At 38.7% G+C, this 12,347-nt stretch overlaps 1 long non-coding RNA gene across 1 annotated transcript in view; it reads right to left on the bottom strand.

Moving 5' to 3' along the window:
* The window catches only part of LOC105725294 (uncharacterized), a 398,310-nt gene extending 389,397 nt beyond the window's left edge, over positions 1 to 8,913 (bottom strand). Inside the window, exon 1 of the long non-coding RNA XR_001109261.3 lies at positions 8,848 to 8,913. This is a non-coding gene — a long non-coding RNA (uncharacterized LOC105725294). The remainder of the gene's footprint in view (positions 1 to 8,847) is intronic.
* Positions 8,914 to 12,347: the final 3,434 nt, after the last annotated feature.

Below are 12,347 nucleotides of genomic sequence, written 5' to 3'. Positions count from 1 at the left end.
ATTTTATTCAGAATAGAGAAATGCCAGAAAAAAATATTTCAAGATTACATTATCACATCATTTTAGCAAACACTTCGAAGATCAACAACACGCTATCTGTGGGGCTGTGGAAAAAAGGCATCATAGACTTTGTCATGATACCATCCCTGAGGAGGGGAATCTGGCATTATCTACCAAAACTAGACTCCACAATCACACTCTGAGAATGTATCCCTGAGAGATTGCTGTACATATACAAAATAATGTGTGCAGGAGGGCTTCCATCACAACATTCCAAAAGATTGGCAAAAATCTAAGTGTTTATGGTAATTAGGCAGCATGAATAAATTATGTTAAATAAAGATGGAATACTCTGCAATGGATAAAAGGAATGACAGAGCTCCTTTAGTCCTGATTCAGAAACATCTTTAAGCTAGAAGAAATGGGAATGAGCAGGGTTCAGAATAGTGCATATGGTATGTATCTGGCTATTCTCCATTTATCTCTAACCGTATTGATAATTCACACCACGGCGCCCGCCCCCACCATTCCCTGCCTTGCTGTCTGTTCTGAAAGCATGATCTATCTGAATTGCATCAAAAGGGCTTACTTGCCATCTCACTTCCAGAGTTTGGTAAATGGGGGTCATAGGTAGGTGTGTGGGAAGAGAGGGAAGTCAGGGTATTTCTTTTCCGTATCTCTCCACCTTACTTCCAAATAACTGGCAGCGATGAATCTAACAACAGCTACAACCCCTGCCTTGGAGGCAGTCTTCCTCCATGACTCCGGCTCTCCCGTGGTAACTTCGGTACCCATATGATCGCCTTTACTGGCTCCCCTCCCAGGTCTAGGGGAAGTAAATTTTCCAACTAGTCTCTGCGTGTCTCGGCTTTCTGTTTCCTTAATACTGTTAACCTCTATAAAAATTCATTTCATTAAATCTACTCAGCAGAACTATTTTAGTTGAATTCTGTTTCCTGCTGGGGCTCTGATTTATGTGACATACTATCTTTTACATAAGAATGGAAGAAAAATAATTGATTAGTGTTTGCCTCCATTTACATAAAGAAATATTAGGGAAGGGTACATAAGACACTGATGTAAGTCTGACCTTCGGGAGGGGATGGGGGAAACAGAAATAGGGGCAAGATTATTCATTCACATCTTTTTTGTGTAATTTTAATTGTTAAATCATAGGTATGTACTATGTTCTTTAAACAAAACAAAAGAAAGCAAAATAAAGAATATATGCAGGATTATACAGGGTAATAAATCAAGCTTGGTTGATTAAAGGAAAATAAATCTGTTCTCCGTTATTGATAAACAATCTCCCAAGATATAAGTGGAAAGATATGTAGAAAAGTGTGTATAAAATGTTTCTATTTGTGAAGAACAAAGGAAGGAGGGTAAGAGAAAGAGGAAGAAAGAGAGGGGAAAGGGGGAAGATTGAATATGCATGTAACCTTATATGTCAATAGAATACCTCAGTACGCAAGAAATACCTAACACTGAAAGCCAGGAGGAGGAAGACTTAGAAGGCATAGAAAGAACTATTTTTTTAACCTTCCTTCCTTTTGTATTTAAAAAGAAGTTTACTGTGCTCATTATGTTTTCAATTAACAAAAATTAAGCCAAATAATTAAAAGAACAAAAATACATGTAACAAATAGCATTATCTTTAAATTTGACATAAAGTCCTTTTTGGACGTTTTATATTTTAGTGGAAAACTCATTCCCAGTCAGAAACTATGAAACCAGAACACTTGTTCTTCCAAAATGACTCAAAATCATCACCCAATTGGGGTATTTTCTGAGGAAAGGAAAGTTGTTTTTTGTAATTTTCATGTGTTACATTCCTTTTCACCTCAATTTTTAGAGGAAACTTCAAATGCAATTTCTGACTATACTCCACAGTCAATTTCAAAGCATTAGACAATTATGAAATGACTGAGATTGCATCATTGAAAATTTCACCAAAAACAAAATTTAGCAAAGGGTAGAACTGAATGGGCTAGGTAGTAATACAACTGGTCTGTGGCACATTCCCCAAATGGGTTTATTCTCATTACCAGGTTAGCTGACTTAAAAAGTAAAAAAAGTGTGGGGAAACAGTAAAGCTGTAAGATTGTACCATATAAATTGAAAGGTGGTTTTTACTTTTGGCAGAATGTTTTCTTTTACTCAACTCAGCCTAACTAGTTGGCCAGTAAACTCTCAAAGCTGGTGTAGGACTGCCTCAGTGGTTTCGTTATCCTAGAAACCAAACAGCTTCACAGGACTAAATCAGTTTGATTATTTTAAGTTCAAGTCTGTTCTGATTTGAAAAAAAAAAATCTACCTTATAAATGAAATATTAAATCTCTATTTGTTGTATTATTTAAATATCAAGGTTTATTATCTTATAATATGTATAGAAGAGCTATTGTTGAAATAAATGAATGGTAATAGGGCCAAGCATATTATATTGTGATCTACAATACACAAATTCTAAATGCATATCCCAACAGGGTAACACCTACTCCAGTTTATAGCATACTTCTCAGAAAATTTTAACACTAGAATGTAGAATTCCACCTGAAAGTAAATTTAAGATCCTTTTGTACTAAGAAAAAAGGTATAATTTCTCTAACGTCAGCTTGATTTTTGACTGAGCAATTCATTAAATGCTTTCTGTGTGCCCTTTATCGGCATCAAACCAAAGTTCACTCTGAGATACTTCTGCTTCTTTGCCAGAAAAGAAAACACAAGTGACATAAAAAGGGTTTTTTGTTTTTAACATAAAAAATTCACAAGTAGCGTATGTTTATTTTAGAAAAACATAATCAATAAAATAATGCTAGAATATAGAATCCCATCTCAAAGTAAATTTAAGATCCTTTTGTACTAAGAAAAAAGTATAATTTCTCTAATGTCTGCTCAATATTTGACTGAGCAGTTCATTAAAAGCTTTTTGTGTGCCTCTTATCGGCTTTGAAACAAAGTTCACTCTCAGATACTTCTGCTTCTTTGCCAAAAAAGAAAGCGTAAGTGAAAAGAAAAGGGTTTTGTTTTTAACATTTAAAAAAGTCCTAAGAAGCATATGTTTATTTTAGAAAAAGAATATATGAATAAATCAATAACATTACCAGTAATTCTGGCAATTTGTATTTTCTTTCGGCTCATCTAATTTTTTTTCCTTCTTTTGTAATAATCACAAACAGGCTAGAAATATTTCATACAACCTTTGACAAGGCAATTTCACTTTTAGTAATTTATTGTAAGAAAATAATTAAGGTCGTGGACAAAGATTTGTTTACAAGATGTTCGTGGCAGTATTTTTTATAACAGTGAAGAATTAATAACAACCTACATGTCAAAAATAGGGTGCAAGTTTTAATGAATTATGATACATCCCAGCAAAGGCATAGCCTTTTAAAAATAATGTTGCAGAAGACTACCGATTGCCCCAGAAATACGTTCATGTTTCACTGTGTAATATAAAAGCAGGTTACAAAATACAGTATGATTCAAGTGTATATGCTTATAAATTTCAAAAAAAAAAAAAAGAAAGAAAGAAACCCTATTTGAGTGTCTGTTAAGTATCCTACTAGCTGTTATCGACACAACAGTGAATAGGATAGAGATTTTTATCCCTCCGGTAACTTCTTTTAGCCAGGGACACAGACCAGTAAATATGCAATAACTATATAGTGTAAGACTTGTTGAAATGTCAAGAAGCAAAATGAACTAACAACACAGATTATAGGGGATGGAGGGGACAGGGAGTCAGAAGTCAGGGAATGGGGAATAATACTCCAGGATGCTTGCCTTGAATAGAGTGATTATATCTATTACCTATTGCTGCCTAAGAGGCCATTCCAAAATTCTGTGGCTTAAAACAACTGTAATTTACTATTTAGTGGGTTGGCAATCTGTGAAGTCCTTCTGCTGGTCTATCCTGGGATCACACATGTTACTATGGAAATCCAGTCTCCTCAGTGAATATAAAAGCAGATGGCCATCCAGGTTTGGTGGCTCACACCTGTAATCTCAGCACTTTGCGAGTGGGCAGATTACTTGAGCCCAGGAGTTTGAGACCATACGGCAAAACCCTGTCTCTACAAAAAATAAACCAGACATGGTGGCACACACTTGTGGTCCCAGGTACTAGGGAGTCTGCGGTGGGAGAATTGCTAAAGCCTGGGAGGTGAAGGTTGCAGTGAGCCACGATCATACCACTGGGGGACAAAGTGAGATCCCCAACTCAACAACAAAAAAAGCAGATGGCCTCACTGATGTGTCTAGCAATTGATACTGGCTACTGGCTTGGCTTCAGTTCTCCCCATAGCCTCGCATTCTCCAGAAGGTCAGATGGGGCTTCTTCACAGCATGGTAGTCTCAATGTTTCAAGAAACTAAGAACAGAGTTTGCAATCCTCTAAGTCCTAGGCTCTAAAGCTCTCACAATTTCATTTCCCCCGTACACTATTCGTCAAGGCAAACCACAAGACCAGCCAAGATTCAAGGACTGAAGATATGGATGGCACTTCTTAATGGGAGGAATAGACAGCAGTGTTATATTGCAAAAGAGTATAAACACAGGCTTGACTTACCATTATTGCAATAATCTTCCATAGTCACACCAAAGATGAGAAAGGAAGAAGACAAGGAAAGAGGTCCAGGAAGAGAAACCAGACATGAAATTTCCCAGGGAGACTGAAATCACAACCTGTCCAATGAAGAGGATAAAGTTCAATGGGGATTGAGCCTAGAACTGATAAGACAAGAGAGAATATATATGTATATATGTAAGATGTATATATGTGCATATATATGTGTGTATATGTACATATATATGTGTAAAGGAAGCTATTTAACAAAACAGACAAACAGGATAGATGTTAGCTTGTGCAAAAGAATTATATATTTAATGGCAGAGGAAGAGCTGGCTTTCAGTGAGAAAAGAAAAAATTTGAAATTTAGAAGAAATCCAGAAAAGGGGTGGGGCATAGCAGCCAAGAATTTAGTTATTATTGCACACAGAGCTGAGGGATCAAGATCAGGAAAACATTGCCAAAAAAAAAAACAAAAAACAAAAAAAACGGTCCTTAGACTTAGCTACTAGATGGTCACTTCAATAACCTGACCTATTTCCAGGATTACATATCAGGAGAGGAAATACATATAGTACAATTATTTTTGCTTTCTTATATTTTGAACTTTTCCTATTTCTGCACAATCACCCATTGATATGGTTTGGCTGTGTCCCCACCCAAATCTCATCTCAAATTGTAATAATCCCCGGGTGTTGGAGGAGGGGCCTGGTGGGAGATGATTGGATCATGGGGGTGGATTCCTCCCTTGCTGTTCTTGTGATAGTGAGTGAGTGCCATGAGAGCTGATGGTTTCCAAGTGTGGCACTTCCCCCCTCACTCTCTTTCCTGCCACCTTGTAAAGAAGATGCCTGCTTCCTTTTTGCCTTCCATCATGGTTGTAAGTTTCCTGAGGCCTCCCCAGCCATGGGGAACTGTGAGTCAATTAAACCTTTTTCCTTCATAAATTACCCAGTATCAAGTAGTTTTTTATAAGCAATGTGAAAACAGACTAATACACCCATGATATCACTAATTACTATTTTAAAAGAAAGTACAGATATGTGTATACACATTTTTTAATCATAAAAATTCTGCAGCCTGTAATCCCAGCACTTTGGGAGGCCGGGGCTGGTGGATCACGAGGTCAAGAGATCGAGACCATCCTGGCCAACATGGTGAAACCCCGTCTCTACTAAAAAGTACAAAAAATTAACCGGGCATGGTGGCGCGCACCTGTAGTCCCAGCCACTTGGGAGGCTGAGGCAGGAGAATTGCTTGAAACCAGAAAACGGAAATTGCAGTGAGCCAGATCGCGCCACTGCACTCCAGCCTGGTGATAGAGCACGACTCTGTCTCAAAAGAAAAAAAAAAAAAAATCTGCAAAAGTTCTATATTGTTATACCTATATCCATGTAACTTAATCAGTGCTTAGTCTTAGTGTCTAGAAGTAGACTGGCTCTATCAGAGAGTAAGTAAGACTTATTTCTAGAAAAGTGTGGCCAATGTGCACTCTCCCAAGCAGTACATGAATACCTAATTTTTCCAACTCCTCCTGGACATTCAGCCTTAAAAATAAGTCTTGGTTAACTTTACAGGCCAAAATCCTAGTATCACATTGTTTTAACAACTACATTTTCATCCTAGTGAAGTTAAATTTTTTCAATGTTTATTGGCCATTTGCTTTTCTTGGAAAAAAAAAATCTCTGTTCATGCCTTTTGCCCATTTTACAGTTAAAACATTACTAACATAAAGAAACATTTTATTTGTTAGCTCTATGTCACAGAGGTCATGTAGTTGGTGAGAACAGAACCCTCTTTAATCTGCTTCAGGAATCAGGGGATTTATAGCTTGGAAAAGGGGGAACCTAACAGAACCCAAAACTAGGAAGTGGAACAAGGCCTCCCAAGAGCTGGAAAGTTGGCAAGCAGGTATTTCTGCTCTCTGAGGCCACTTGCCTCTTCTGTTTCTCCTTTCATATCTGTTCTTCTTTCCATAGCCTACTTTTCTTGATAAGACTTTGTTTATGTATTCATGAGGTTTTATGTCCAGAAGGCTTGGGGTTGCCATGGAGCCAACTCTGAGCCTCAGTCTACAAAGTACTGAAGTGTGAATGTTCTTGGATGTGCTATAGCCAGCTACATATCTGTGTTTCCATGTTCAGATGTGTGAGGATGAGAGCTTGAGTCCTGGACTGTCCTGCTTGGAACTACGTTCACATCCCTTGTCCAATCAGTCATGACTGTAGAGTTCTGGAGGGGGTTCTTTGAAAAATTCATTTTCAAAGAAGGAAAGGTGAAAAGCCACACAAATCAATTGAAAAATATTCTACACACCCCTATGGTTCTCATGTGTGCTGCAATTATTTTTCTTAGTTCATTTCAATAGGAAGTTTTAAATTTTAATGTGGTCATGCCTATCAGGTTTTTAGTTGATCAAAATTATTTTCACATGTTTAGTTATATCATTACTTTTCGAAAAATCTATCCTTTCCCACTTAAGATGACAATTTTTATATGTAAATATTTGTACATATTTGTGCCTTTATTCCATGTATTGGCATGACTCTTCTATATCAAGCCATGCAAATATTCCTTTTATCATTCTTTGTAAATATTTTCTTAACCATTCCAAGCCATTTTTGTCCAGATGAATTTCACAACTGGTCACTATAGCAAGATAATTGTTTCATTTGGAAGTGATAATAGTTCCAACACTAAAGAAAGGTCTGACCATGTTGAACATACTGAAAGTCACCCTATATATTCATCTCAAACTTTCTTTCTTCCTAAGATATTGTATGAGTATCTTATATATGTTAAATATATTCAAAAGAGTAATACTTAATTACATATCCAAAAGTAAATTTGAAAATATGTAATTTTCTTCCTATGCATCAAAGCCCATATAAGCTGTGTGGTTCTACTATTGAGACAGTATGTATCTTTAAACTCTAAAATCACAGTCAGTAGGGACGATGTACTTGCTTTAATAGGAATGCAGTAAATAAAACTGAAAAATCAGTGGGCTCTGTTTCTCAATCCATACAGTTGGCACTGGATGAAATAGATAAGTATTTCAATTGTTATTTTCTCTCTTTTTGCTGAGCACATGCAACTGAATTCATGGGTTTTTTGTTTTGTTTTGTTTTTGTTTTTTTGAGATGGAGTCTTACTCTTGTCACCCAGGCTGGAGTGCAGTGGTACAGTCTCAGCTCACTGAAACCTCTGCCGCCCAGATTCAAGTGATTCTCCTGCCTCAGCCTTCCAAGTAGCTGGGATTACAGGCACCTACCATTGTGTCTGGCTAATTTTTTTTTTGTAGTTTTTAGTAGAGATGGGGTTTCACCATCTTGGCCAGGCCAGTTTTAAACTCCTGACCTCGTGATCCACCCATCTCAGGCTTCCAAAGCACTGGGATTACAGGTGTGAGCCACCATGCCCAACCAAATTCACGTAATTTAAATACTTGTTTGATAGGATTCCCCTGTACTGGTTATTTATTTTTCTAGTCTTACTGTACCTGCTACAACTTTCAGCATAATATTAAAGAACAGGGCCTCCAATGGACATCCTTATAATATCTGCAGTTTTGATAGAAATGTAATTATTTGTACATTTTTTCAAAGTGAATTGGAGAAAGGTAAGTACTATCTTATTTAACCTGGAAAGCCAGGTTAAATTCAGGTCTTGATGCATCATAACTGTATGATCTTTGGAAAGTTATTTAATTGCTCTGGGCTCTAGATATTAGCCTTCACAGTTCTCTGCACCTGGGATGCCCTTCCCACCTGCCCTCTCCTAACTCACCCAGAGTCATTACTGAAGACTCAACTCAAGAGTCCTCTCTGCCAAGAAGTCACCTTGGTCCCAACCATATTAAGAGCTCTTCCTCTGTGCTCTACCAGCTTTCAAAGGGCAGTGACCTTGGCTTGTTATTCTTTGTACCCACAACCTGTCATATAACAGTGCTCTTTAAATGTCATTTACTAATTCATTCATTAAATAAGGGAATGGTCTTATATAACCTTTGAAGTCCCTTATTGTTCTCAAAGCCCAAATTATATCATAGAGATAATTTAGGTGTTAGAAATAGGTAGTAAAAAACTTCATGGTTTATTCTTCTTTAACTATTCAGATAACTTCCCCAGTTTATCACATAATCTTCTATTAGAGATATTCTGTAACCATATGACATGAGAAAGAGAAAGAACATTAACCTGATCAAAAGGCAAATGATCTTGTCCAAATCCCACTATTTCTCAGCTGTATGAAATTGCACAAATCACTTAACTCACCTGATCCTCAATTTCTGCATCTTTCAAATGCGTATGATTTCTGCTCTGCCTGTCTTGTGAGCTTGCTGTGAAGAATTAAGAAAATATAGAAAGAAATTTCACACTGTGTTCTTCAAATATAATGCAGATTCAGACACAATTAAAATGTAACATTATGTCCAATTCTCATAAATATGCTACTACTTTGAGAAAAATAACATCATTTATTCTCATTACAGCTACTTATTATAAATATTTAGTAGAAAGCAGAAAGTCACCCTGCTCATGCTAAATAATCTCAACTCCAACAGAGTTTTGTCAGTCACTTCTAATGTGACGTTAGCCAAGGAGCCACCTTTTTAATCACCTTGAAAGAGAAAGTGATCAGAATATCATTTCTCCTATTTATCCCATAGTGACATTTTACCCCCAGAACACATGGTATTGATCTTTCTTTGATGAATCACTTTTTTCAAACCTAGAAAATATGATTATTTAGTTCTTAGTTATACATTTGAATACAAAGTCCCAAAAAACAAATTCCCCTATATTTTTTTTTTTTGCCTTAAGACAGTCAGATTGATTGTATAAGATAAACATGTGCCCTGTTTGTTTGTTGAGACAAATTCTTCCTCTGTTGCTAAACCTGGAGTGCAGTGGAGTGATCATAGCTCACTACAGCCTTGAACTCCTAGGCACAAACTAGCCTCCTGCCTCAGCCTCCTGGGTTGAGGCACTAACGGTGCATAGCCACCAGTTCTGGGTAATCTTTTTACGTTCTGTAGAGATGGAGTCTCACTATATTGCCCAAGCAGGTCCCAAACTCCTGGGATCAACTGATCCTCCTGTCTCAGCCTTTCCAAGTGCTGGGATTATAGGTGTGAGCCACTGCACCCAGCCTCATGTGCTCAGTTTATTGAGCAGGATGGTTTTAGTAAGACACAAAAAGCTCATTCTTTTTTACTACTGCTTTTCAAATAAGTACACCAAATCTTTCTTAACCACTGAAGTTCTATCAAGTCAATGTAATGGCTTCTCCTGTCACTTTTGAGATTTGGAGCAGTAACCTTCTCAGGTTTTAAAAAGAACAGTGGGATTTCAATCAACACACTCACCTCACATCTTAATGGCCTCCCCCTACACAGCTCAGAGCTGGGAAACCTGCATGTTCCCTTCTCTACCTGTTCAGCCTCACTGTCTGCTGCTTCTGGCTTCCTACTCTGGGGATTGCTACATAACAAATCACTCCAAATTTAGATGTTTATCATAACAATAGTCAATTATTTTGCTTATCAATTTCCTCTGCGTGGAACCGCCCAGGGCAACCCCAAATGGGATGATTCTGAAGGTTGGGATTTGATATCTCAGATGTCTGGAACATGCTGCCAAATTCCTTCTGAGTTGGGAAAGGCGGCGGCAAGAACTATTTTGACTATAACCGTGTCTTGATGACCTCACTGTGACTGGTGCCCAGATATTAATTCCTTGGCTTATGGGCTCCCTAATGGAGAGGGACTCTGAGCCAAATGATGTCCTCTTCGGCTGCTGCCCTGTGGCATCACCTCAGCCCTATATCCAATGGTACAGCACTATCAGCCTCTTTCCGCTGGGATTACCGGGTCTCCCCGGGCCAGCACACCTCTTGGGCAGGTTACTTGTGAATGTCCTTCCAAATCTAGTCTACTGTGGCCCAGAGGGGAGTTCAATACTCATGTTCTGCCAAATTGTGGCAACAGACTACTCTCTCAGAGTACCTTCTTATACTGTCAGCAGGAGCAGACCGGGCCAGCCCTTCATCTTTTAAATGTGAGGATCAGACACTGATCCTCATACCCCACCCTTATCCCCAAAACTCCAGAAGATGCCTCTGACATTTTCCGGAAGGACTCAGCACACCTTGCTCTGGACCCATGCTGGCACTAGACTCCTGTGCTTCCACAGCTCAGCAACATCCAGTCCAAAAAGAAGCTAGTCAGGGAGATGTTAGTATCCCCTTTCCCCCACAGAAACACACTGTAGGTGGTTCTCTTGAAGATCTCCCTCTCTCCCTCTGAGGCAGGGGAAGCAGAAACAGCACTGTCACAATGCTTTTCAGAGAAATACTCACTCTGCCTCTCAATTGCCCCTTGGCATTCGATGTGTCCTGGAGGTGGGTGATGGTTTGTGGCCACCTCCCATATGCTGCCCCTCTTTTCAGAATGTGGTGAAACTTGTCACCATCATTCTTTTTGGGACGCTAGTGCTCAGAAGCCCTAAAACTATACAAATGATGCATTTAACAACCTGTTCCACGGGCATCAAAAATTATAATGATGATGTAACCACCATGAGCATGAAGGACTCATGAGATGATAATCATGAAACTTTGTTTTCTCTTATGGTCCCTTTAAAAATGTTCTGTGGGGTCCCAGTCTCACCCTGGCCCTGTGATAAAAATTCAAGCAGTCTCATGACATTTCTGTTTTTCTTCAGAAATAAAAGATCCTCAGGTCTGTAATTAATCAAACTATCACAGGGAAGCAGTCACAAGTGCTCACAGTTGCCCCCCTCTCCCAGCTCCAATGTACTGCTTTAGAAGTGGTGGGGTGGGGAGGAGGCTTGAGGATTGTGTGCTTCTGTTTTCCTTTGTACTTCTGCCTCATTTTTCTTTCTAATTCAGTTTCTGATCCCTCCAGATCAAAATGGGCAGGAACATGGCAGTAAATTTCTTCCTCAGAAAAAAAAAATACCATCTGGAGCTAGCATTGTGCTTTGTTAGCCTGGCCACTGTTGAAATCCAACTTTCTCTGACTGGTAGAGTTGCCAGATAAAATTCTAAATAACCAGGTAAATTTTAACTTCTGAAGAACAAATAACATTTTCATATAACTAAATTATGTGTTATTAATCTGAAACTCAAATTTAACTGGGTATCCTTAATTTTTGTTTGCTAAACCTGTTGACCCTACAGTGGTAGGGCCCTCATGGAGAGTCCTCAGAGGTGCTTCTTACATCCCACCTACTGGGGTTCTAATACCCAATGTTCCCTTGGGGACAGGCATTGCATCTATTCCAGCTCATTCCTTACTCTATCCAAAGACCTTCTAAGTCTGTTCTGCTGTGATCTGCTCACCCCAACAGGAGGCTCTCTACACCAGGGACCACATCTAGCCCAGCAAAGCCCATGAGCAGGAGGGTCCACTCCCAAAGCAGTGAGCTCTCCTTGTGCTCCTGCCATAGCTGTCAACCCTTTTAGAAGCTCAAGTGTAGATCAGACATGAGTCTGCCACTTCACCCCAAGCCAATGGACACAAATTTCTCCAAGAAGTCTCTTGGAAAGCCCATTTTTCTGGCCCATTTCATATCCTGATATCATCACTTGAACACACACAACTAACACCCACCACACACATACCCCAAACATACCCAAAACCCTGGCTCAGGATAGAAATGATGGAAAACCAAGTTAACAAAAATAATCCATTAAAAACACATACATGCACACTTGTAAATCATCAAATTTAAATTCTCTGTTTCCAAAG

The sequence above is a fragment of the Aotus nancymaae genome, unplaced genomic scaffold, assembly GCF_030222135.1.
Source record: "Aotus nancymaae isolate 86718 unplaced genomic scaffold, 86718_ANA_hifiasm-v0.15.2.pri h1tg000020l, whole genome shotgun sequence".
NCBI classification, from domain to species: Eukaryota; Metazoa; Chordata; class Mammalia; order Primates; family Aotidae; genus Aotus; species Aotus nancymaae.
This window is presented reverse-complemented; position numbering and strand designations above follow the sequence as displayed.